Below are 23,376 nucleotides of genomic sequence, written 5' to 3'. Positions count from 1 at the left end.
CCACATGGCTTTTCTTGGAATGTTCCACAATACCTCCAAGGATTCATTGTGGGAACTGGTAAAAACCCTGGAACAAAGCTGTAAAAAGATGTCAAAATATTTCACTTAAGAAAGAAATGTTCTCATTCTTCAGGCTTTTTGAGATGATGGCATTTTGGCTTTTTGGAAGGAAAGATGTAAAATATTTGCTCTTTGAATGAAATTACTAATTCCTATAGGGATTTTAGGTGTGTAAATATCTACTGCTACCCTAAGTAAACTGTTCTATTGGCTACCTGTCTGTAATATACTCCTCTGAATTAGAATTTGTTAGCATTAGCTTCTAGCCATTGCATGAAATTAGATTTCATCCTACCTTTTATACCAACCATAAAAATGTACATTAGTCTGAAAATTTTACAAGAGTTTGCAAGATGTGCCAGGCTGCTGGTTATTATGCCGGGGTTTCAAACCTTAAAGCATTTACAAGYAATTTTGATATCAAAGGCAATGTTYATTAGGAGTTAGGGTGAAGGGTGGCCTTGTAGTGCAGTCTTATTACCAATCCATGTGCTAATGAAATAAAATAAATAAGCCTCATCATCTCCAACTAAAAAATACTCAACTCTGATATTCTTTTGTCCTTTAAAACAATTTGGCAATGCCTCCCTAATGCAGGGTAGGGTTTTTTTGGTCGACTACAGGCCAGTTAATGTTCTTTGACTCAGGTTGGCTCTCATCTTAGGTGCTTTATGAATTCAGAGAGAGCTGAGGGAGATTKGTGGAAAATGACTCAGCATTTTCCCATTACTGCTAATAGGATTAGCAAAGTGATTAATTGGCACTGGAGGTTTTGATATCTCCTAATAAAGACAAGCTGCAAGCAATACTTGCAACCAGCTGTTGCTATTTATGGGGCAACACCTTTCAGCTGTAAGAGCTTTGTTTTATAGCACGCAGAACCTCCAATTCCTTTTTTACAGGCTGATCCACACAGGTTTGTCATCCTTCCTGTATCCAGCAGTCGATTTGCACGAGTCAGAAGCTTCAGGAGACTCAGAGGAGGGATGGATGTCCACKTTTCATAGAAAAGGAATGTGTTACTTCACATCAGCGTGAGTCYGGGAATTTTCATTCCATTTATTCCTTATTTTTAAAAGGTGATGTGAATGTGGTGATGTTAAGTCAGAGCATTACTTCTAATAACAGAGATGTGTTATTATTCAGTGGAAGTTCTSAGAAAATTGGTCTTCCTAGGGAAAACAAAATTAAACAGTAAACGAAGGACATTCCAAAACATTTTCTAGACCATCAGATGGTTTGGTGTTCAAAGAGAAGGCAAACACAGATCAGCAACAGTCCAGTTAGCAAGAGGTGTGTGTTTAGACATAACCTACAGAAATAAATATCTGTTTCACTCTTGGAAATACTCTAGGAACACAGGAGAGTTAATCCTTTACCTTACAAACGCTCCCTTAACACCAGGTAGTGTGTCCTGATATTAATTGACCCTTTGATGAAGACAGAACACAAAAATGGAAAAAGCAACTCAGATTAACAGAATAATTTAAGGACATTTATAGCCCATTTTCACTGCCACATTGTGCCAGAAGAACAAAGCAGCAGAAGTGATATATAGATCATTGATTTTTATCCCTTTCAGAGCAGCCCTTCTTAGTATTTTTAATGAAACATTTAATGATTGTAATGTAAACTGTAACARAATGGCATAGTTTTATACTTTTTTAATTGGATGCTAATATCCATGTCAGTATTTGCATGAAAAATGGTGTACTAAGCCAAAATATCAAGGTTTTTAAAACTCATAATCATTCTTCTGCTGATACCATCTGTCAGCTTAATCTTCACCTCCCAGAATTCAAGGAAGAGAGTGCCTTCAGGGGAAGGAAAAGAAAAAAAAATTACAGTTATGCAAGTACAGCAAATTGAGTTTAAACCATGGACCTGAAATCCCATTTGATTACATAGGATTTATTAGTTAATAATTGTCAAAGCTGGAAAATAATTAAGAATTGCTGTTGGGRCACTGTCAGACATCTTCCCTGAAGGAGATGTGGGATGATCTGGAGAAGGGATGGAGATGGGATGGAGACGGGATGTGTGAGTGATCCCAGGGTGTCCCTTCCTCATCACCCATGCAAAAGGAATCTTCTTCATGCACTTAAGGCCACGTTTGCAAGCAAGCCCATGTGCAGGAAGGGGAAAAACAAGTAAGAATTGCTTCCAAAGTGCCAATCTTTCATATACTTTAAACCACTATGAGTGCTGAAAAAAGTACACAAGGCATTTTTAAATAATATTTTTTAAAACAAAAAAAGAAGTCAAAGTGTTTTAATGTTGAGATGATTTAATTCTTTTTTCTTCTTCCTCATTGTTTTAATTTTCTTTTCTTTTTTTCTCCCCGGGGAAGAGTTGTAGCTTTTCATACTGCTTTGAACAGCTGGTCAGASGAAAAGAAAAAGTAAAAAGTTGATGTACTGATAGCTGCTCTGCTGCCCTGCTAAGAACCTGCTGCTGTGGCCTTGCTTGCTTACAAAGAGGTGCCACAAACTGTTATAAAAACACTAAAGCAGGATATCAGAAGTGTGTGGCACATTCATAAGAAATGGTGTTTGCAGGAGTCTCTGAGGCAGCAGCTGAGGAATCTTTGTGAAGGGTTTCCAGTTGGGCATGAGGTGCAGTGGGAGAAGTGTAATCCAAGGAAGAGAAAGAGGAGAAGGAATAAAATCTTCATATGGAAAAATCTTGTTCTGGCATAGAAAATCAAAATTGTTCCAACAAAATATTCTTCCAGCCTCAAATCAATGAGCAGCTGCCAATACCCTTGGCCCTCTCCAGCTCCTAACAGCGCAGAAAATATCCATCAGGATCAGCACTCTAGCACCAGACAGCTAAGTTTTTTTTTTTTCATTAATTCTATTTTCTTAACATCCAAAATAAAATTTGAACAGGGTGGACAAGTTGGCATAAGGAGAAATACTGTTAGACTGTTAGGTTCTAACTTGAAAAGCAGTCTTTTTTTTTTTGTCCCAGGAAATAGTTTATATATGTTCCATCTTTATACAGAACAGCTTGCAWATTTGAGATCTGATAAGGTTTTTGTATATATCTGCATATATAGATATACATACATAAACACATATTTATTTATATAAAAGGCATTGTACTTTCATTGTACTCTTCACCTTTTACTGTACATTTAACTGTCTCCCCACATCACATATTAATTTTCTGAGTAATTTCTCCTCTGTTTTCTTATCTGTAATTCCAGAATGACTCAAAGTGATCCTACTGAGCAAATTTCCCAGCACAAGAGTCCTCAGATTGTTGGTCTGGTAAGTTAATAGAAAAACACTGTTTCAGAATACTTTAAAAATGGGATCCCTGTTTTTCTATTCTCTTCTTTTTCTTCCTTCCCACCCTTCATTCAGTCAGCAATTGCAGATTACCAGAGGGAGGGGAGTATTTCCTGTGTTTCCTTGTAAGTGGTTTTAAAGCTCAAGTAGTTTATCCTACTTCCATTTATTAATACAAGACGGAGTCTAAAGGCACAACACATATTCATTTAGCAGTGACAGGTTAACCAGGCTTTCTAAAGAATATTAAACACTGTTCAATCAGTGTCATTGTCCAGGGCTTTRTTTGGTCCTTTATGGGGAATCTGAACGAGGAATTAAACTCCCACATCAGATAACAGTCAGTCATTCTGATGAGAGAGAATTTCCATRATTTATCTGCCAAGGTGAAATCCCAGCCAGGGCAGACAAACCACTCCAGCCTGACACGAGTCTATTGAAGCCCCAAACAGCACTGAGGCCCTGGGCTGTTCCTTCCAAAGAAACTTTTTTATTGCAAGACATGGAATCACCTCCCTTCTGGAGAAGTTAATTGTGGTTACACCAAAGGCCAAATTAATTTCATCATCAGCTTACAAATCAAAGCTGGGTCAATAAGGACCAACATACTACTCCAAATAATAAAAYCCCTTATAAGGGGAGGAATTGTTTGCCCTCCCTTTGAAGTATTTCTCTTGGGAAATGAAATGAAGAAGGGCAGAAAATGACACCAGCATCTATTCTATAAATTCTGAGTGTCTTTTCACATTCATAATCATTTCAGCCAGAGCTTCTTGGCTTTTCTTGTTGCTTCAAAGGCGATTCAAAACTTTTTTGTGAACATGCTGCTCTTAGTTATCGGTATCACCTACAAATTTCTCTAGAAGTCCACTTTAACTCAGAACCTGGCAAGTAATTTAGCACTTATTTATTGAAACATGTGCACAAGCCTTAAAACCACCAGACAGTTGCAGCACAAACATCTGTCTTTTCAAAAGATAACACCCTGTCAAAATGCCCCGGAGCAGAATCTCTTCCCGTGGTTTGAAGTGGAAGCAGCAGCAGCTTCAGTAGTCAGAGAGCAAGTATTTTTGGAAAGATGACAGCTGGGTTGTCAGACATTAATGCTGAATTACACAATGCTTGTATGCTACAGCAGAAATGTAATAAGCAATTATTCTTACATTATCATATAGAGGGCTGCCAAGGTACTGTCTGAGAGGTAAGATGAAGGGCTTGGGGTCTCTGCTGGTGCTGTGGATGCTGYGGGGTTTCCATCAAATGATGTTAACTCTATTTTCAGTCTTCTCATCTAAGGAAGCATCAGCTTAAACATCTGTCATGGCAAAAAGGTATCAATGAGTGGCATCTCCAAGGCAGAATTATCCCCCAGCCTGAGAAAAGCAGGGAAGCYAGTTACTGAAACTGCTGCTGATCAGAATTTAGCTTCTTCATCAGCAGATTTAGTACAGARAGTAAAATCATATTTACTTAATCTTCAGTGTTGGAAGTCTCAACAAATTTCATTGTGTTTCACATATGTCATTTTTACACAGCACTGTTAAAAAGATCACTGCAGTCTTCACAGAAAGTAAGAGGTCTCTGGGTAGTATTTATTTAGATCTTTTCTCATCTGGAAAGAGAAAATAAAAGAACTCTAGTCAGGGAGAAGGATGAGCAAACATACCAAATAGCTTCTTTGTCAAAGAAAATAACCAAGTAAGCCTAGGGCTGGAAAACAGATGACTCAGGATGATGTGACACAGGTCTGTGCAATTATTTATAAAGAAATTAAAAGAAAGAAATTGTTCACTGTTTCTCAAAACAGAAGAACAAGAGGACAGCAAACAGGCTGTTCTGGTAACAGGTTTAAAACAATCACGAGGTCATTTTCCAACATCCAGTTAAATGGTTAGTTTAGCTTAACTAATTAGTTAAACAACTAGTCAAATTCCTGCCTATGAGCCAGAAATATATTTGAGGTTAAAAGTCCAGCAGCMAAATGGATGGAAGGAAAAACTCCATCGAGGACTTAGTAGATGTAATTTCTGTCTCAGTTGCAAAGTCTTATTCTTGTAATTTTTCCCTAGGAATGCAGTGCTGGAGAGTGGCTGAYGGCCCAAACCAGACCTGACGTGGATCTTCTCATGCTCTAAATCACCAGGCTGGAATTTTAACCCATTCCAGTTGTCAGGAAGCCACTGAAGTCAGGTACGTATGCAGATTTATTCTGAGGATCTCTCTACATTTCTGACTATCAGAGAAATGGAAAGAACTCAGGAAAACAAAAAAATAGAAAAGAAAAGAAAAACAAAAGTGATTCAAAAGTCTTTTCACTACCTTAAGATAACAACTATTAGAAATTCTATTTGAAATAATTGTTTTTTCAAGAGGCACCATTCAACAACTGCTCCATCTCACCTCCTGGCAAAGCTGAGATAAGGATAGTTCTTCAGATGTGACTTTTCTAAACCAAGGCAGGGTGTTATTTTCAGTTAGATTCCCACATAATCATTATTATTCCTCATCACACACCTCTGGTTTCTTAGATTTCAGCTCAGACTCAGCAGTAACTCATCTGGACAGCACATGAAAACAGTCAAATCCAACACAATGAAATAAATTCACAGTCAAGTGATGTTAAAAAAGATCAGTGTGTTTCCCCTTCCAGCTGGGGACCATATAATGCTAAATTGCCCAGATATTTTTGGGAGGAATAAAGGCCTTCAAGCACAATAGCAACTCACAGAAGCATTACTTAGACTGTCAGCTGAACCAAATGGGGTTTATGCCATCTGARGTCAGTTTTATTTATGTGTTATTAATACATAAATACACAGTAAGTATGTCACTGASAGTCACTAAATATTGTTTCTCATGTTAAACAGGATCTGCTTCCCACTTCATTTCTGAGAGACCAAAACCTGTGAGATTCTGCTGCACACTCACTTTTCCAAGCTGAGGAAGAGCTCTGTGGTGTAGGTGTTTGCCCAGTTTTGGAATTCAGCTCACGGATTTCTAATATTTCTGTTCCAGCACTCYTGATATCCAGCTGGGCTCTGCTTCACCCTTCCTCTGGCTGACCCACAGCTGGGCTGAGAGCTGCCCAAGAACACTCAGCAGTGCCAAATCCACATGCAAAGGAGCCTCTAATGAATCCCCATTGTAATCCCATCAATTGTGCAAAGTACATGGACTAAATGCTGCTTGCCACGCAGGTGAATGTTTTCTGGGGTATGTATTTATTGTAAGAAAAACTGACTGGCAGGGTACCTGCATTTTATTCACAGCATCTATTCATAGCACAGAGACACATTCTGCAATTGTAGTCACTATTAAGAAAATCAACAAAAGGCTACTGCATTATCTGAGCTTCTCTAGCAATTTCCTCTCACACATTAGGCATGCCTTTTCCTTTTGTAGTCCAAGGAAGTATTATTTGTATAATGTTCCACTGTGCTTTAAATAGTTCTCCAGACCATTTCTCAGATGAATTAAGAATAAAATTACCTGTTACTGAACTCCTGTTATTCTTTTGTTGCCTCAGATTCTCAGTTGTAGATGTGATGAGGTTAAAAAAAGGCCTCCCTAACTCCTGTAAAGCCCWCCAGGGAGTCCCTGTCACATTTAATCTTCCCCTGTCTCCCTGTTTCTCGGGGGGTGCCTTCTGAATAGCAGCAGTTTTGTCTATTTTATTTGCTCTTTCTCTTGCACACACCCAGTTGAAGARAAGTAATTGAAACGATGGCATCTCACCTTGCAGTATGTGTGCAGTTTGAACCGAGGTGCATCCTGAGATCAAATTTCTGCATAAATGTGATCCCAAGCCTGGAGACATCACTGAACTCTGCAGGAGCTCACTCGCTGAGCAGGTGTTCAAGTGAGATTTGGGGTAGAAACAGCTTTTCACCTCTACAAACTGAGGAGCTTTTTGCTGCAATTTGCACCTCTGGACCTACCAGCAACARCCAGGTTACTCTGCATGGATCTGCCAGCCCAGGCTGAGCACAAGGGTGAGGTATCAAAAATGTGTGTGTCTCCTGCCTGGGTTTTGCTGTAAAACATGAACTAGTGCTGCTGCAGGAGCTCTGTGTTATTTTCAGATATGTAATGTCCTGATTTGTTTTTTTTTTTTTTTTCATAAAAGGGATTTATGCTTTAATTTCTTTCTCAAAACTTCAGGCCTATTAAGCAACAGTGATACCTGCATATTAAAAAGTTAACTCCGTGATGATTTTTGCTAGTCCCATCTTCTTTCAGAACTTCACAAATTATAATTTTGTTATTGTGGCCTGGTAGAAACCTATTCTTGGTGTGAATAAGACAGGTGGTTGTCATTTTGAAGACTCCAGTGAAGGTATTTTAAGGCCGTACTTAGCAGCACAAATTAAGTGTTCTCTAATAATCTATGTGAAATGTTCAAGAATATTTTCCATTTAATTATAAAAATAGACTAGGGAAATTATCACACATTCCCAAGATTGGATTACAGTTTTATGTCTTATCATAGAGCAGTTAATTTCTGGCTGTTTCTTGCAGGTACAAGGACTTTGGACACAAATGGCACACACAGGTAAGTTACAGTGGCATCAGTGTCCCAAGCAGCTCTTTGGATGTTTGCACCACTGGATGGTGGGAGTTTAGCAGTTCCAGTGGGGAAAAAAAGAATCACAGTGAAACACCAGTCAGAAAATGGGTAATTAAGGATGGAAATGCTCTCATGCTTCGAGTGCTGCACTTTCTGTGCATTTTCTTCTGCTTTTGCCCAACTCGTTTTGTGTTTTACTGTTTCCAGTGAAACAGGTTTGTGTTTTCCTTTGAAACCATAATGAAGCAACCACACAGCCTTGCTGTCAAATCCATTTTTTTTTCAATTTTGCCTTGATTTGATCTCTCCTATTTATGCAATGCTTCATAGCTCTTTGTATTTAGTTCTAAGTATGTCCTATCCAAACATGGCYTTAAAATATCTGCTGGCTGCTTTCCCTGCCTTATGTTTTAGCCAAGCTATATATAAATTACCTTGAATTTCTTTATTTATCTCATGTGAATGCTTACAATTCTTTGGTTAGGTTTTTTTGTGGGGTGTGTTAACGCTGTGGTTCACCACTCCTCTCACCACCAACATTCTCTCTCCCATCCTCAGTGGATTCACGGCCCTGGGATGTCCAAGAGGAGCTTCAGGATCACACCGTGAGGATTCCTGCTGAGCTGCTGCTGTGGAAGAGCTGCATTCACAGGAAGAAAAGCTGCTTTTCAGGTATGGTGAGATAAAAGAGAGTAGCTGCAGCTCTGTGAGAAGCACTTGCTCCCCAGGATAGTTGAGTGTACACACATTTTGTCTGGAAGGCCATTTTTATTTTAGGCATTCCTTAGTTTGGGGCCTCGTTTTTGTAAGAGATAACTCTTGTTCCATTTGGTCTTTGATGTCCAAATGGAGATCCAGACATAGGTATAATTTGCAATTATTTCTGAAAAATAGAAACTACAATAGTAGTTGTGTTGCCTTTTTTGAAGTAAGTTTTGTCTCTGTTATGAATATTTGCAATTTGAGCTATTGTTTCTCAGATGAAGGTTGTTTTGTTGGTTTTTTTTTTTTTTACAATGAAGAATTCTACTGTCAAAAAAATTGGAGATTTCTTTGGGTAAATAAACCCCCTGTAATCTCTTTATCCTTTTATTATAGATCTAATAATTGTGATGAAACCTATACCATATTTTGTTTTTTTTTAACTGACAGTGAGGATAACATAACACAGGTGGCCTTTTTCCTTCTTTCYCATTGATTTTGGGATAGGTGTGGTGGCCAAATGACAGTGTCACAGTCCACTGTACCAATGTTCCTAAGGGCAATGGAACAATGACCTAACTTATTTTGTCTAGCTGTAAATTTTTAGAAGGTTTGGGAAGATTTATCTTCACAGGGGAACTATGAATTTTCATTTATGTTAAAATTTATTCAAACAAAAGGAACACAAGTCACTTTTAAGAACAAAAGTTTTCTTGGTTTTTTTTTTTTAACTGCATAACTGGGTTAGTACATTGTGTGAAATATTGCTACATGTCTTTAAGAAAGTAGAAAGCCCAAATATTGCTGCTGTGCAGCAGAAGTGATGGGGTTCTTGAGAATATGAGTGGTGAGCAGTTASTCAGATTAATAAGCAGGATGTCTGCAGTCCACTACAGAGAATTGGCAATCACTCAGACTCCTGAGCACTGCACAGGGAGGACATTCACACCAGAAAACGTTCAAATATATTGCTGAAAATACAYAACATTTCTGTGAATTAATGAAGCTCAGAGTCATGCTCAGTATAGTCATGATCTAAGAAACAAAGGAGATTAAACGTGAGGGGGAGATGCAGGACTTGAGATCTAATCAGTGGAAACACACAGCAAAATGAATGAGAAACTGATGAAATGTGTTAATAGAGGGATAAGGAACTGGACTTTGAGCTGTCAGATCAAAATAAAATAAAAATATATATGTATAAAAAACTAATATTATTCACAATGTCTAGGTAGACTTCAGTTCATTATTGGCATTGTGAATCATGTCCAAGTTATTCTCCTTAACTGACCATGGTTTCTATCATCCAAAAAATGACAATGGCAAGTTATGGATAATTCAATAAATATACATAAATTAATATCCAATATTTCTCCATTCCACTGTTCCAAAAGACCTTTAACAAACACATTTTCAAGGAAATTATAACTTTGTGTTATGAGGAATGGAATATTAAGCATATACCTCAGATSTTGAATTATGGCTTCATCTTTGATGTTGGTGATCAAATATTCATTGCCTTGATTATTCACATAATTAGACATTTTATCAGTTTCTTTGAAAAGCTCAGAAGCAAAGAGCCAAATCCCTTGAAGGGCTGTTCAATATTTAGTTTACTGTCAGCAGAAGAGTCACCAGGYAGGAGGATACTGCAACAGGGAAAAAAAGAGTGTTTGTTGCAGAAAGTCTCAGATTTTCAAAGTGAATGATTTACAACCTTTGCTGTGTTGTACTATTTTCTTGCTAAAAAAACTGAAGGCCAGACCCACACCTGAGGATACTCATCACAATTTCAGGAGCTTTAATGGAAGCAGAGCCATCCCTCAAACAGCTGAAGGGTCTGCTCAAACATCTATTCTTTGACTCAGATGGTGTTTAAAGACAATACCATGAGGAAACTCTGCATTTCACCCTTGCAGAAGAGGTAATGCAAGGTTTCTAATTTTATGCACAAAAATATAATTAAAGATCATATATAATTAAAAGTGCAGATGTAAATCCCTCAGTTTCTTGATGAACATCAAATAATGGTACCAATGAAATTCTAATGTTTTTAAGGTTATAATTTACCAGTGGCATGAAGAGAAAAATTAATATTTAGATCTTTGTTATGCCTAATTGTTTCAAGCTTTCTGACTGCTGTGTGGATGTCGTGGAAYGTTAGAATAAAATCAGCTTGATGTTCATGCATAATGTGCTAGAATTTTTTTGTTTGTTATAATTTCTATTCTTTCACACTAATTGTAATCAGAGGATGCAGGCTGTGGTTGTCTTGCTAAAGATAAATACAAGAATAGCTACACTATTTTTCATTGTATTTATTCATTTATTTCACCCGGGATGTATTCCATGTAAAGWGTACCTCTAAAAAAGAATAATGAGAGTATTTCAGTGTGTGAGAGCTGTAGAAACGGGAGGTGTAGAATGTGTGTGTGCCTTTTTTTTGTTGAGACACAAAATATCAGAGTGATTTCCATCCCTTTCCTTTACAGGTTTTGGTTATGGCTCCATGCTCCAGATGCTTGTGGAGGTATGCAGAAATATATTGTCAAAAAAAAGTCAGAAGGTGCTTGACTCAAATATTAATTACATTACAGTTTCAATCATTATAAATATTATCTATAAAAAAAGAGGTCAGCACAAATGCTTCATGATAAATTACTGTTATTTATCACTGTAGGAAATATTTTGTATTCATAAGTACATAATAAGTTTAAACTTGGACCGTTGGATTTCACCATCCTAAACTACACCATTGCATTGAATAATACAAAGAGTTCAAGCCACAATGGTTTGGGTCTTTTTCTAACTTAAAAGGTACTTTTATGARCATATGAATAGTTAAGTAATTTCTRAAGAAAAAGATGTGCTTATCTRTATTCAACACWAAATTTTCAAGAGGCTTTTCTTTTTCCTTCAGGGATTGGAAACAGAAAGATTGCAGTTGTTACCAAGTAGTCAAGGAGGAAGAGGACAACTGGGAGCATTAAAATCAGGCAAGTGCTTTTATTTTCATTTTGGTTTTGCTACCCTTCAAACTAAGGTCTGACTTCATTGTTTTCTTTCCTACAAGAATGATTTGCCATTCATACTGAGAGAATCCAAGGTTTCTATGAAACTTCAGAAACCCTGGAAAAATCCAGGTTTTCTAAAGGAACTAATTCTTTAAGCAATATTTAAAGAATTCATTATCTTGCAAAGGCCACACAAGTTTGAGTGCCAGCAAAATAATTGGCTGCCTCTCTCAGATGGATACTATCATTGCTGAGTAGGGTTTTGCACAGATTTAATGCCAGAAAAATACCAGAAATTTCTGGTGCTGCCATCAACCCTGTTGTCCAAACCCTGTCACAGCATTACAGCAGCAGTGTCGGCAGTTCCTAGCACTGTCCATGACTCCAGCTGGGTGTGTCCTCAGCTTCAGAACTTTGTAAACATCAGTGAGAAGGGAGAGGGAGTGTTGAGATTTAGTGTTTGCTCTTTGAGCAGCACCTGCTTAGGAGGTGGAAGCAGAGGTTTTGGTTTYAGCAAATTACTGAAAGGGTTTTTTGAAGAAAGCCCATGGATATCCAGAGAAGACCAAAGGAGAGGTTCAGGAGCCCCATTGTCTCTGACAGCTCAAAGAAATGGTGGAGAGAGAATTTGTCCTGTAGAACAATTCACAGAAATGTGATTCTGCAGAGAGAGCACTGAAGTTGACAGGCAATCAAGTCAACATATCTAACACCTACAGAACCTTTCTGAATCCTTTCTCATTTTTATTTTTTTGGGGGGCGGGGGGGAAGGTGAGTGATATCTACACAGAGTGAATTTGAAGCTGATCTAGTGACTGTGCCTTCCTATCCCTTGGGTAGTCCTTAACCACTGCAAGATTTCACACAGAAACCCACAGTAGTGAATATGAACAAGAAATACAGACACAGAAATATTCTGCCTGGAAGCAGCCAATTAAACATATAACTTTTTTATGTGGAGATGAGAGTAAACAGAATACTAAGCAGAAATTCAATACATTTTTGCATTATTTCATACAACAAGATGTAACCTTTATAGTTCTCCAAGTGTTTGGAAAGCTGGGTGCATAGTTCTAGAACAGACCTTGTCCTAGCAAAACTGCTGAGCACAGCTTTTATATTGTTGTATTAATGCAATTTATTTACTGTGAAATGTTTGCATTATTGAATCCTATTTTTCTCCCAGCTGGTCATACCACGGAAAGCAAACCATCCAGTYTGAATAAATAAAACAATACCATTGTGCTGGTAAGTCAGAAGACAGCTATTCTGTGTAATGGAAATGCAAATATGAATGCAATTGTTATTTCATGGATAAATGGAACTTGCAAAAAGGTGGTGCAATGTTTTCCCCTCTTTTGTTCATCCCATCATTAGGTCACATGCTAAACCATCCTTCATTCATCATATACCATACGTTTTAGTGCACTTGTGTTGTGAAAGAAGGGTATTTCAAAAATGTTTATGAACATTTCTTTTCTGTTCTAGTAGCCTGGTGAGCAGAGGTTGAAGCATCAAATTACCCAAGGTCTCCAAAAGTTATTTCATAGACCCATCCTTGTTGCTGAAGATTACTTGAGGTAATAGCTGTTTGCCTGTGGGTCTCTTTTTCATGTTGGAGAGTGTTCTCAGTACAACATCCATTCAGGCAGCTCTCAGCACTCAAAAAAATAAGCTACTTACTCACTCTGTCCTCTCTATTTTTGTACTTATTAGTTTAAGAACAAATGTATAATCAGTCTTAAATTTCCAATAAATATTCTTATTGCCATTTTTTTTTAGTGCTCTAAAAGATGGTGAATATTTTGTTAATATATTTTCTTTATTTCTTTTCTTTTGCTTTTATATAAACACGATGAAGTTTAAAGCAGTCTGGGATTATGAGAGTCAGAGCACTGAAGAATTAAAGGTAGGGAGAGCGTAATTAGTGAGGAGTGGGAGCTGAAGGTTGGGCTGGGCAGACTTCTGGACAACATTGCAATGCAGAATGAGGAACTCAAGGCCTGGGTTTAATATTTCTCATATTAATCCTCCTTTAGCACTTCCAGTATGTGCYCTGTCCTTGGAGAGAGGGGTCTGARCATCCCCCCACCSYRTCCATKRYGTGCAGCTCTCAGAGACGTGGGAGACACTCGAGCACCAGATGCCTTTCTTGCTGCTTATCCAAGGCAACTGGAACTGTGAAACTTCGGAGGATCACCTTTCACATTAAATCTGTTTTCTTCAGGAGATAAATTCTCACTTCAGCTTGGCCTGTGCTATGTAAGTATACAAATCAAGAAGTGTTTCTGATTGAAAGGGCACACAGAGATTGCTCCAGGCTACTAATACCATTCTTGTGTGAAACAAAGAGAGATAACCAAGAGTGGGCTCAAAAGTGATAATACACACACACAAAAGTGCTATTTTTTCCCAAAACAGCACTCCTTCATCACTTCTTGCTCAGAGAAATAGTGCTTTCTTTATATTTTAGTGACACTTAAAAGGGTTCCTGCTAAAAGATTTAAAAGTAGGATTCAGTACCTGTATGAAAGCTACAGTATTTGAAAATAAACTGATGAGGATCTCAAAGATCTGGATGAGAATGGCAAAATATTTTTATTTAAATATGAAATTGATGATGCAATGGAAGAAGAAATTTCAAACTAACTTGTAACCAAGGACTTTTATGCTTCAATCCTCAACAGCTTTGAATCTGAACTTTATTTTATCTTCCAGCTGAGTCTGATTCAAGTCCCACATAAAGGACAGAACAACTTTCCATTAGAGGACTAAGTGAGGTGTCATGGGCAAGGTGAAACAGGTGAGTGGGAGTTCACAGAACTAGATATGAGCATTCCCAAGCTACAAAATGGATGATATGGTAATATATAGTACCCTATGGGAATGCTGAGCACATGGGGAATGATTTTCATGAGGAGGTGTCCCATCTTCCAGCTGGGACWGCCTCCTCTGGAGTCATCACAGTGTATTGTCCAAGCCACACCAGCCTTACACAAACTACCCCATCAAGACAGTGATGAAATAACTCCACAAAAAGTGGGGTACCACAAGTCTGTGCTGGGTCCCACATTGTTGCAGAATGAAGCCATTTCAACACCCTCTCAGCAAAGAAAAATGTCTACATATCTGAAAATTTAATTTCCAATTCTGTTTGTCCTCTATATTCTATACAGGTATTTCTTTAATTCCGTATGATGGAATCAACTGCACAATAAGGCACTTCTCCCTTCATACTTTTTAAATAATRCTTTTCCAAGCCACAGGTAAAAAGGTCCTGATCTTCAGGAGATAAGTGTAGCAGATTGTCCAGTAATATGGATCATTTTTCTTGCCTGTCTGGAATTTTTATTACAATGCTAGATCCTCCACAGAGCAAAGAAAATGACAGGGAAAGCATYGACAGCATTCTCCAGTGCCTGCTGAGGGCCTTAGCCTTTAAATATTTCAGGCAGCATCTCTGATTCAGAATGAAAATGGACAAATGGAAACATGAACTGAGTTCTTCAGGAGGGGAGTTGCGGGAAGAGCTAGAGATGAGATTTATCAGGGTATGGAATAGGTTTCTAGTGGAAAGTTATGGCAAATTAGCCTGAATATAGTACTCAGATATATGGCAGGAAGCAATTTCGGAGAGTTATGGCAATAAGCAAAGTAGCCTCCAGGTCTTTTTCATCTGGACAGTTTGGGAATGAGTCTATGATTGGTTTCTCTTATGGCACAGACTGCAGCTGGTAAGCAAGGAGGGGAAAAAAGTCAATATTATTTTTTTAAAAGTGTTCCCATTATTTTGCTCTCTGGCCAGTACTCATTACTGTGTAAGTCAAGTTTCCCACTTACACTGCAGCACCCTGGAAACAAYTTTGATTGCAGAAACAACCAATAGCATCTTGGAGGTGGTGACAGGAAAGTAGGGCAGAATCAGGAAGGAAAGACCAAAACTGCTCATCTCATAACTCCCCCAACTGCTATAAGAGCACTCAGCTCAAGAGAACATTTTTTCAGGCCATGCTCAATCTGCTGCAGTTTTAAAAGTCTCAAGTGATGGGGAATATTTTCTCACCACTTACTGGGAAGTTGGAGTGTGTCAGCTCCAACTAATAAATATCTGGTTTGATGGTGACATTTACAAGGCTCCTGCTCCACTGAGCTCAGTGCACAAGTTAACAGCTCACATCCCAAAGTCAGTTCCTTAATTATCTTGTCTTTCCCCCAAAGATTTGTCAGGAATTGTTCTGGTGCTGSCCCAGACATATATGCTACATTAGTGAAGCAGGTTTTGACTCCAGCAAGCATTTCTGGGTTCCTGAGGACACCTGGCATGGCAGGAGGAAGTGACTCAGCAGTTATTTCAGTGCTTCTTCCTCCGACCCCCTCAAGATTGTCCTTAAAATGCATTTGCTTGAGGGTTATTCAACTTTTTCATCACACGTTMAACAGAAAGAAAGARGAAAAATTTTCCCTCAAACAATGTTCTGTATTATTGAAGGCAGTTTAGGGAAAAGATCTTGTATCTAGGACAGGGTAGAATATAAATTAACATGGAAAGGRCAAGAGGAAGTTTAACACAGTGTATGGAATCCAGGATTTTTTCATAATTAAATTCTTGCTTCTTAAAGAGACATGGATTCTTTCTTCTTCTTCATAGATTTTCCACTGAATTTTTTTATTAGCAGTCCCTAGACAGAGTGAGAAGAGACCAGAAGAGCCTATTGCTCTGTAATTGCACATATTTTTCCCTCTCCTCCATGAAACATTATAGGAACAAATAAATATACATTTCACACTTGTGGACTGATACCTTCTTTATATGCAGAAATTAATTATAAATCCTTCCAAATTAAATCCTTATGATCTCATCAAATYACTGTATTAAAAATCATCATAAAAMTATCTTTTCATGTGAGACTCTCAAATACATGAAATGTAAATTAATTCTCAGAAAMCCAGCCTGAATGAATGCATTAAGCCTATTCTGTGGGTGGTTATACAGACACTTTGAAATTTTTTGTTCRTATCTTCAATCACCTACAGTGGCATAATAGTAAAATCCTCAAGCCTTCCATTTTATTTGCTGCAACCATGGCACAAAAATTAGACAGGAGACGTTGGAATAAAAATGCTTAGAGATTTCATTAAAACATTTTATTCCTGAGCACCTGAAGTAAAAAAAAAAAAAAATTACACAAAAGAAAAAGGCTCAGTATATTCTTTGACCAAATAACTGTTAGAGGATAAGAGATGCAGAAGGCAGCATCTCTATTTACCCTGAGAAGCTGTAGAGCATACATAAAAGGAAGGGCAACAAATGTGTGCTAGCWCTAATCCAAAATATAACCAAAGTGTCTGAAAATACACTTTCCTAGAAGATTAATATTTTACTCTAAAGGTAGGCAGGTATTTCAGACCCAGGTCTGTCAGTGCTTTCATTAACTTARATGATGGAAGACTGTACTCATGTAAAATTTACAGTGTACATTAGACCATCAAGGGTAACAACATTCTTGAAGCCAGAATTAAGATTCAAAATTATCTTGATAAATTGGAAAGATGGTCAAGATTCAAGGAGATGACATTGGGCAAGTGGCAACGTCCTACTCAGTATCACAAGGGAAGAACAAAGCTCGAGTTATTGTTCTTTGATATTTGGCACTGATAAAARTCTCATTCAGAGAACAGCATTCAAGACTAAAGTATCATGATGAATAAAAAACAAACCAAACTAAAAAACTTTAGGTAATTTAGCAGCATTTGAGAAGCATCAAGAACAACAGGAGTTTTAACAAACATCTCTGCATAAAGATAGAATAAATTTCAGCTTTTGGGCTTTTTTTTTTCTCTTCCAAAAAATAGAAAGAGGCAGAGAGAAGGGAATAATGACAGTTTTGATAGTGAGAGTATATTTTTAATCTATGCTGCATTAAATATCTAAAGATGCAACTGAAGACGAACCAAACCCAAAAGACTGGAGATTCTGATGTGCTTATTTTGCTTAGAAGGTATATAAAATGTGTTTAAAACTAAACAGCCACAAGTGCAAGACAAAAACTATAACTCAGTCCTTGCTCAAGACATAGTTCTGTACCCTTTTTTACTTCTGAGAAACATCATGGCACTTGTGCAGAGCAATAGGGAAGCAAAACACTGGAACTGACATTAATCATACATTATTCTCCACTTCAAATGTCTAAAAAAATATCTCTATTATTCGCCAGGTTTGGCACTTTCCATAATAGTCAAAGATTATACTTTCTTTTTTGTGACTCAGCCTACAAAACCTCTCTCATTACCGAGGACAAGACCCCAGAAATAAGATTGGATCCACCCTCAAACAACAACAAGCTCCACACAATTCTCTCCAGCTGTTCTTTCCTCTACTTGTGACACTCAATATAGGCCAAGGGCTTTCAGATGCTGAATCCTATGTAATGCTGTTAACTGCAATAACTAAGCATCTCTGCTGACATATTTGAAGGCATTTTCAGTCACAGTTAATAAAGCCAAGTACTCAGCATTAAGTTTGAAATAAATGCCTGAGCTAACATTCCAAGGTGGGTTTTCTTTCAATTTTCAAAAGTGTCTGATTTGTATATTTAATAGTGGCATTGACTACAGGCTGGAAACTTGTATCCTCAATGGTGGAAATGTAAATGGTATCCATCTTCAGATCTAAGCAAATTAAAGAGCATAATTCCTACGGGCTCTCATCATTAGATASTTAAGGTGGATTTTGGAGCAAAATATTAAGCACAGATCTGCTTTGGTAGCTGTCAGAACTAGTGAGTGCTTAGGCAGAAGGCATTCAAAGGATACAGACAGCATTTAGGTATTTTGGTCTTAATGAAAAGCTATGGCATTGACAACCTAACTACCATTCCTCTGGAAATATCCCTAGCTTCTGGTAGAATTTTTAAAAAACSTCTCCTGGGTGTCTCAGTGGTTTATACAGTGTCTATTCAGGCTGAGCAACTTCAAGCTCTTTGTTAATTAATCTTTTCAAACACATCATTTAAATGTTGAATCACTATTTGCAACCTTGGTTCTGCTGAGCATTAAGTCCAAGCAAGTGGAGGCTGTTGGTATAGAAGAAAAGGTTAAGACTGGGAAGCAGTTGTCCAGAAAATAAGAAAATTCTGAAGAGGAAAGAGAATACTAGGGAGTGACTCTGGATAGGATCACAGATTTTTGCTGAGGGAAATTAAATAATGGGAAGTTATGGAGAAAGGTTGAAGAATGAATGACTATGGAAAAGAGAATAAAAACACAGCATACATTCACAGCTCACTTCTGAAATACACTTCCTACTTCTTCTGCCCAGGAAAATGTTGTAGTTTAATCAGAAATTAAGYTTCTGTCATTTACATGCCTCCTGCGTCAAGAGAGATCCAATCAGTATTTGTGCATGCACATGCTGATATTTTATCCTGCCTGTGCCATATAAAYTTTGTTACCAGGACACTGCCAGAAGCACTAAAATACAAGATACTCAGCCTATTATTCAGCTTTCCATGTGTTATTTAATGCCTGATCTCAGTCCCTGGTGCAGCCTGGCTSTGCTGCTGATCTCAGATGCTGCAGGTTACTGATGCCATTTGCTGAAAGGACTTTCTGCCCAGCTTGGCTCTGGATGAAAATTTTCTACAGACCGAGTGCTGGAAATCCCTTAAAGGACTAGAAACCCCTTAAAGAACTAGAAATGCCTCTCCTGAGCTTTCCTTGCCTGCATTTATCCTCTTTCCTTCTCTTATTTCTATTCCTTTTGCTTTTCACAGTCACAGAGCTGGYTGATCTCCCATGGCAGGCACAGGCTCTGAGCAAAGCATGCTGAATATTGCAGTGYCTCTATTGAAAAGACTCCTAGTAACCAAAAAAATACACCTAAAGAATTCCATTGAAGCATCTGTCATTCCTCTCTGGATCACTGTARAATAAACCTGACCATAATACAGGAGTTTTCACAGCAATATTTGTGGGCAAAGGACATATTAAAAAGAAAAGCAGATATTTTCAGAAAAAAACACAATAGATGTTAAAACAAACAATCAAACTTACAATAAACTCTTCTCTCAAATAAACAGTTTGGGGATCAAACTTCTTGGAAGCCTCCCTATGTTGGTTAGGTTTGTCCTGAAAGGAGGCTTTGAACAAGGTACAACAATCTTGCCTCGTTTCAAAGCTTTTCCTATAGAAAACACATCACTTGGTCTTGTTACAGTGTCTAATTCAGCATCTGCAGAAAGMAAGTGAGGCCAAGAGGAATGGTTAACAATTCCTTTCACACCAGGTACTGCAAAAGAGATCTGCTGTTGAATTAGATAAAGCAAAAGGGCAGCTGGGGGGTCAGAGCTGCTCASAGTTATCAACCCTCCCCAGCCCAYACCCCACAGTGTTCASTGACAGCCTCTGCACGGGACACAGCACAGCAAACGAGGCTGTTTTGGRAACAAAAATCCCCCTCAGCACTGKCACCGAGGCTGCCCATGCCTCACCCGAAGCAAACAGAGCTGGTTTTGCTTTAATGCATATTCACTCACTCTGAATTGTTTTCAAAGTCACCTTCTTAACCCTGGTGCATCCTGCTTGCCATTTCCACTCCTGTCCTGTGAAAAGATGGGGAAAAACAAGTGGATAAAACAAATTCTGTCCCCAGCTCTACCCAGCACCGAGTGCAGGCTTCATTTAAACCTATGTTATGGTGTTCATTGGCCCAATGTTTTCATGGTGTTTGTTTCCTTCCCCTTGGCCAGCTGGAGCTCCAGCATCTCATGTTCAGGATTCTCCCCTTGTGTTCACCTGTTTCTACCCCAAAAATTTGGGATATCAGCTTTGCAGAGAAACTGCTCTCCTTTTTTAGGTYTGTGCTTTGCTGTAGGACCATTCAAATGATGTGAAGTGAGGTAGTGGCTGATAAATTGAGAGTTCAATTGACTGCTTCTATTTCCTTTATTTGGTATCTTCTTCATTTTTCTGGTTTAAAAAATATGTAAATATCAGCCAGAGCTTTCCTGCTGAAGAGGAAATATTAGCAAATAATGTGAATTTAGGTACTTAAGCAGAACATCTACAATAACACAGTAATGCCTGAAGGGATACTCTACAATTTTGAGAATTAGTGCAGATAATTAAAATGTGATTTTAAACAGACTGAAATACTAATTATTGCCTTAGCTGAGATTCCATTTGTATCAAGTTACATTTAACATTTCATCAAGAAAGCAAATGCAAGAGGGATCATTCACATTTACTTTGTTTGTGGGGCAGCAGTAAATTCAATTTATCAGTAAGGTATTCAAATTAATATAAAATGAGCCAGTATATCCAGCAGAAGAAAATTTCCTGGAGCTCAAAGAAATCAGAAGCAAAGGGGAAAAAAATTAAGGAAAAAAGTCTATTTTTATATTGTATCTAACTATTTGTACATCTCTATTGTATGTATCTACCTATTACAGCTCAAATTCAAGGCAGTGAATTATTAATTTTCTCTCTCTACCCAAGAAAAACTCAAATAAATTTTAAAAAATCAACAAGAAAATCTGACACAGGTTGCCTCTTCTTTCCATATTCACTAATCTAAATCATCCCTTGTGTTATGATCAATTTAAGGAGCAAACCAGTTCTCTTTCAAACCTAAAGATCTAAAGCAGATTGCCTGTAGAGTAGGGAATGTCCAAGATATTTGACAATGCCCCCCATGACTTGTACTCAAATATTTTTGCCTTGAACAAAAGAGGAAAAAGAGTTTGTGGAAGTAATTACGGAACATTGCAGCTGCTGGCTCTTCCAACGCCAGCTTAACCTGCTCCCTGCAGGATTCCTGTTTACTCAAGACCTCTGAGGACTCAGATYACTCTTGTCAGCAGGAGTTAAGAACACTTAAGAACAGGAAGAACAGAAAATCTCAACCTTTGCAAGCCAACCTCCTCTGCCTCTCAAGCAAGACTTGCCCAGACCTTATGGCCTAAAGACCCAGAGGGCACTCCTGCCATGGAAACTAATGCCAGGAAAATAGAAATCCTTCCTGGCACTATCCTAGGGCTGTGCTCCCTAGAAATCTTTATCCTTATTGAACAGATTTTCTTAGGACAGTTTTGCTCCCCAAATAGCCTACTGCACCTCAGATGGGAGCTCAAAGCATTTGGGAAGTGCAGCAGTCTGTTCTTTGGAAGGTTGTACCCCACAAACTGTTGTTTTTTCTTGAATCTTGCCTGCAAATCCCATGTCATCATTCAAGAATCTTTCTGTGCAGCTGCTCATGCTAAATTCCTCCCAAAACTTCTACTGTTTCCTTCCCCTTGCTCCTATTCTTTTGCTGTTACTTGCTGTCTTTGTGGCAACCATGCACCAGTTACCTCTTGGGGGTGTATCTTATTGTCATTTAATTTTGGCTTTTGAACCACATACCTCAGTTTTGATAAAARCTCAGACCTGCCAGTATTTAGGGACCAGAGCTCACTGGATAAGGCTTGGGTCTTCAAAGACCTGAATTCTTTTCCTGGATGAAGGAATTTCAATTCTTATTACTGTTAATACACTTATTTCTTAGCTAGTTCTTTCTTTCTYAGCTAGTTCTTTCTTTAAGACCTAWCCAAAATTACCTCCTATTGTATTGTATAAAGGAAATCTAGCTTATAACCCTAATTTTTTTAAACCAGAGGGAGATCTAAAATAAGAAGTGATTCAAGTTGAGATAAGGAACCAAGTTCATTTGCTTATTCTTGGAAGAGTGGAATGATGTCCTTCTGGGTTTAAAGATTATTTACTTTCTCAAATATTTTTTAGAGAGTGTATTATGTTCATATTCACAATTGGCCTCAGAGAAGGACATGGACTTGGAGCTTGTTCAGGGTAATTTAATCAATCTTATACAAAAAAGCAACAGCCAACCATTATGGCCCAAGTCAATACTAAAATGATTTCCCAAAACTCATTTCAAAGTCACTTCCAGGAATCAACTGGTAGCTTCAAAACACTGAGGCTCAACGATAAATTTAATTTTCTCTAAAGTCAGTAATTGAGCTTTTTTTTAAATAAAAATATGGTTTACTGCCATTTCCTTTAATAAAATACTGTGCGTTGGGTGGCGCGTCATTGTGTTCCTGGTATCTCCTCATTTTTTAACATAAATCAATATATTTGGTACGGTTGGTACCAYCTCATAGTGACAAGAAATACAGCTCATTTTGTACAGGAAAAACAAACACATGGCACATATTTAATCTGCCTGCCTACCTACCAGATGGAGAAAACTGGGGCCAAGACCCTGATGGAGTTTAATCACATCAGCCTGGTGACTGATAAACACAAACAAGTCCACTTGCACCTTTGGGAACTCACCATGTTTTCTCCCAACTTTTGAAAGTGCATGGTGGTTAATATTCTATTTACAGATGARACAGGTACCTGATATGACCTTAAAAAAGGAAATACCATCTTTGTGACTGCTAGCTCACTCCTATACCTGTATCATCATTACTTGAGAGCTAAACTGTTCCATTTCATGCATCGAGAATACTCTGATTAATTATAAAATCATCATGTTTTGATGATTTTTTCTTATAAGTACTATAAATATATCACAAGTAACTCAAAGCAATGCCATAGAAAACATTACTTATTTCAGCAACATGGTTTTCCAAGTAGAGTCAGTGGATATTTTGACAGGATAAGGATTTGCTCAATGGCAAAAGGTATRCCAGATTTTGTCTCATTTTGGGGTACTTCAGTTCCTGTTTAAAGC

This window comes from Malurus melanocephalus, unplaced genomic scaffold (assembly GCF_030028575.1).
Source record: "Malurus melanocephalus ecotype Western Australia unplaced genomic scaffold, MMel_1.1 scaffold_108, whole genome shotgun sequence".
In the NCBI taxonomy this organism is placed as follows: Eukaryota; Metazoa; Chordata; class Aves; order Passeriformes; family Maluridae; genus Malurus; species Malurus melanocephalus.
This window is presented reverse-complemented; position numbering follows the sequence as displayed.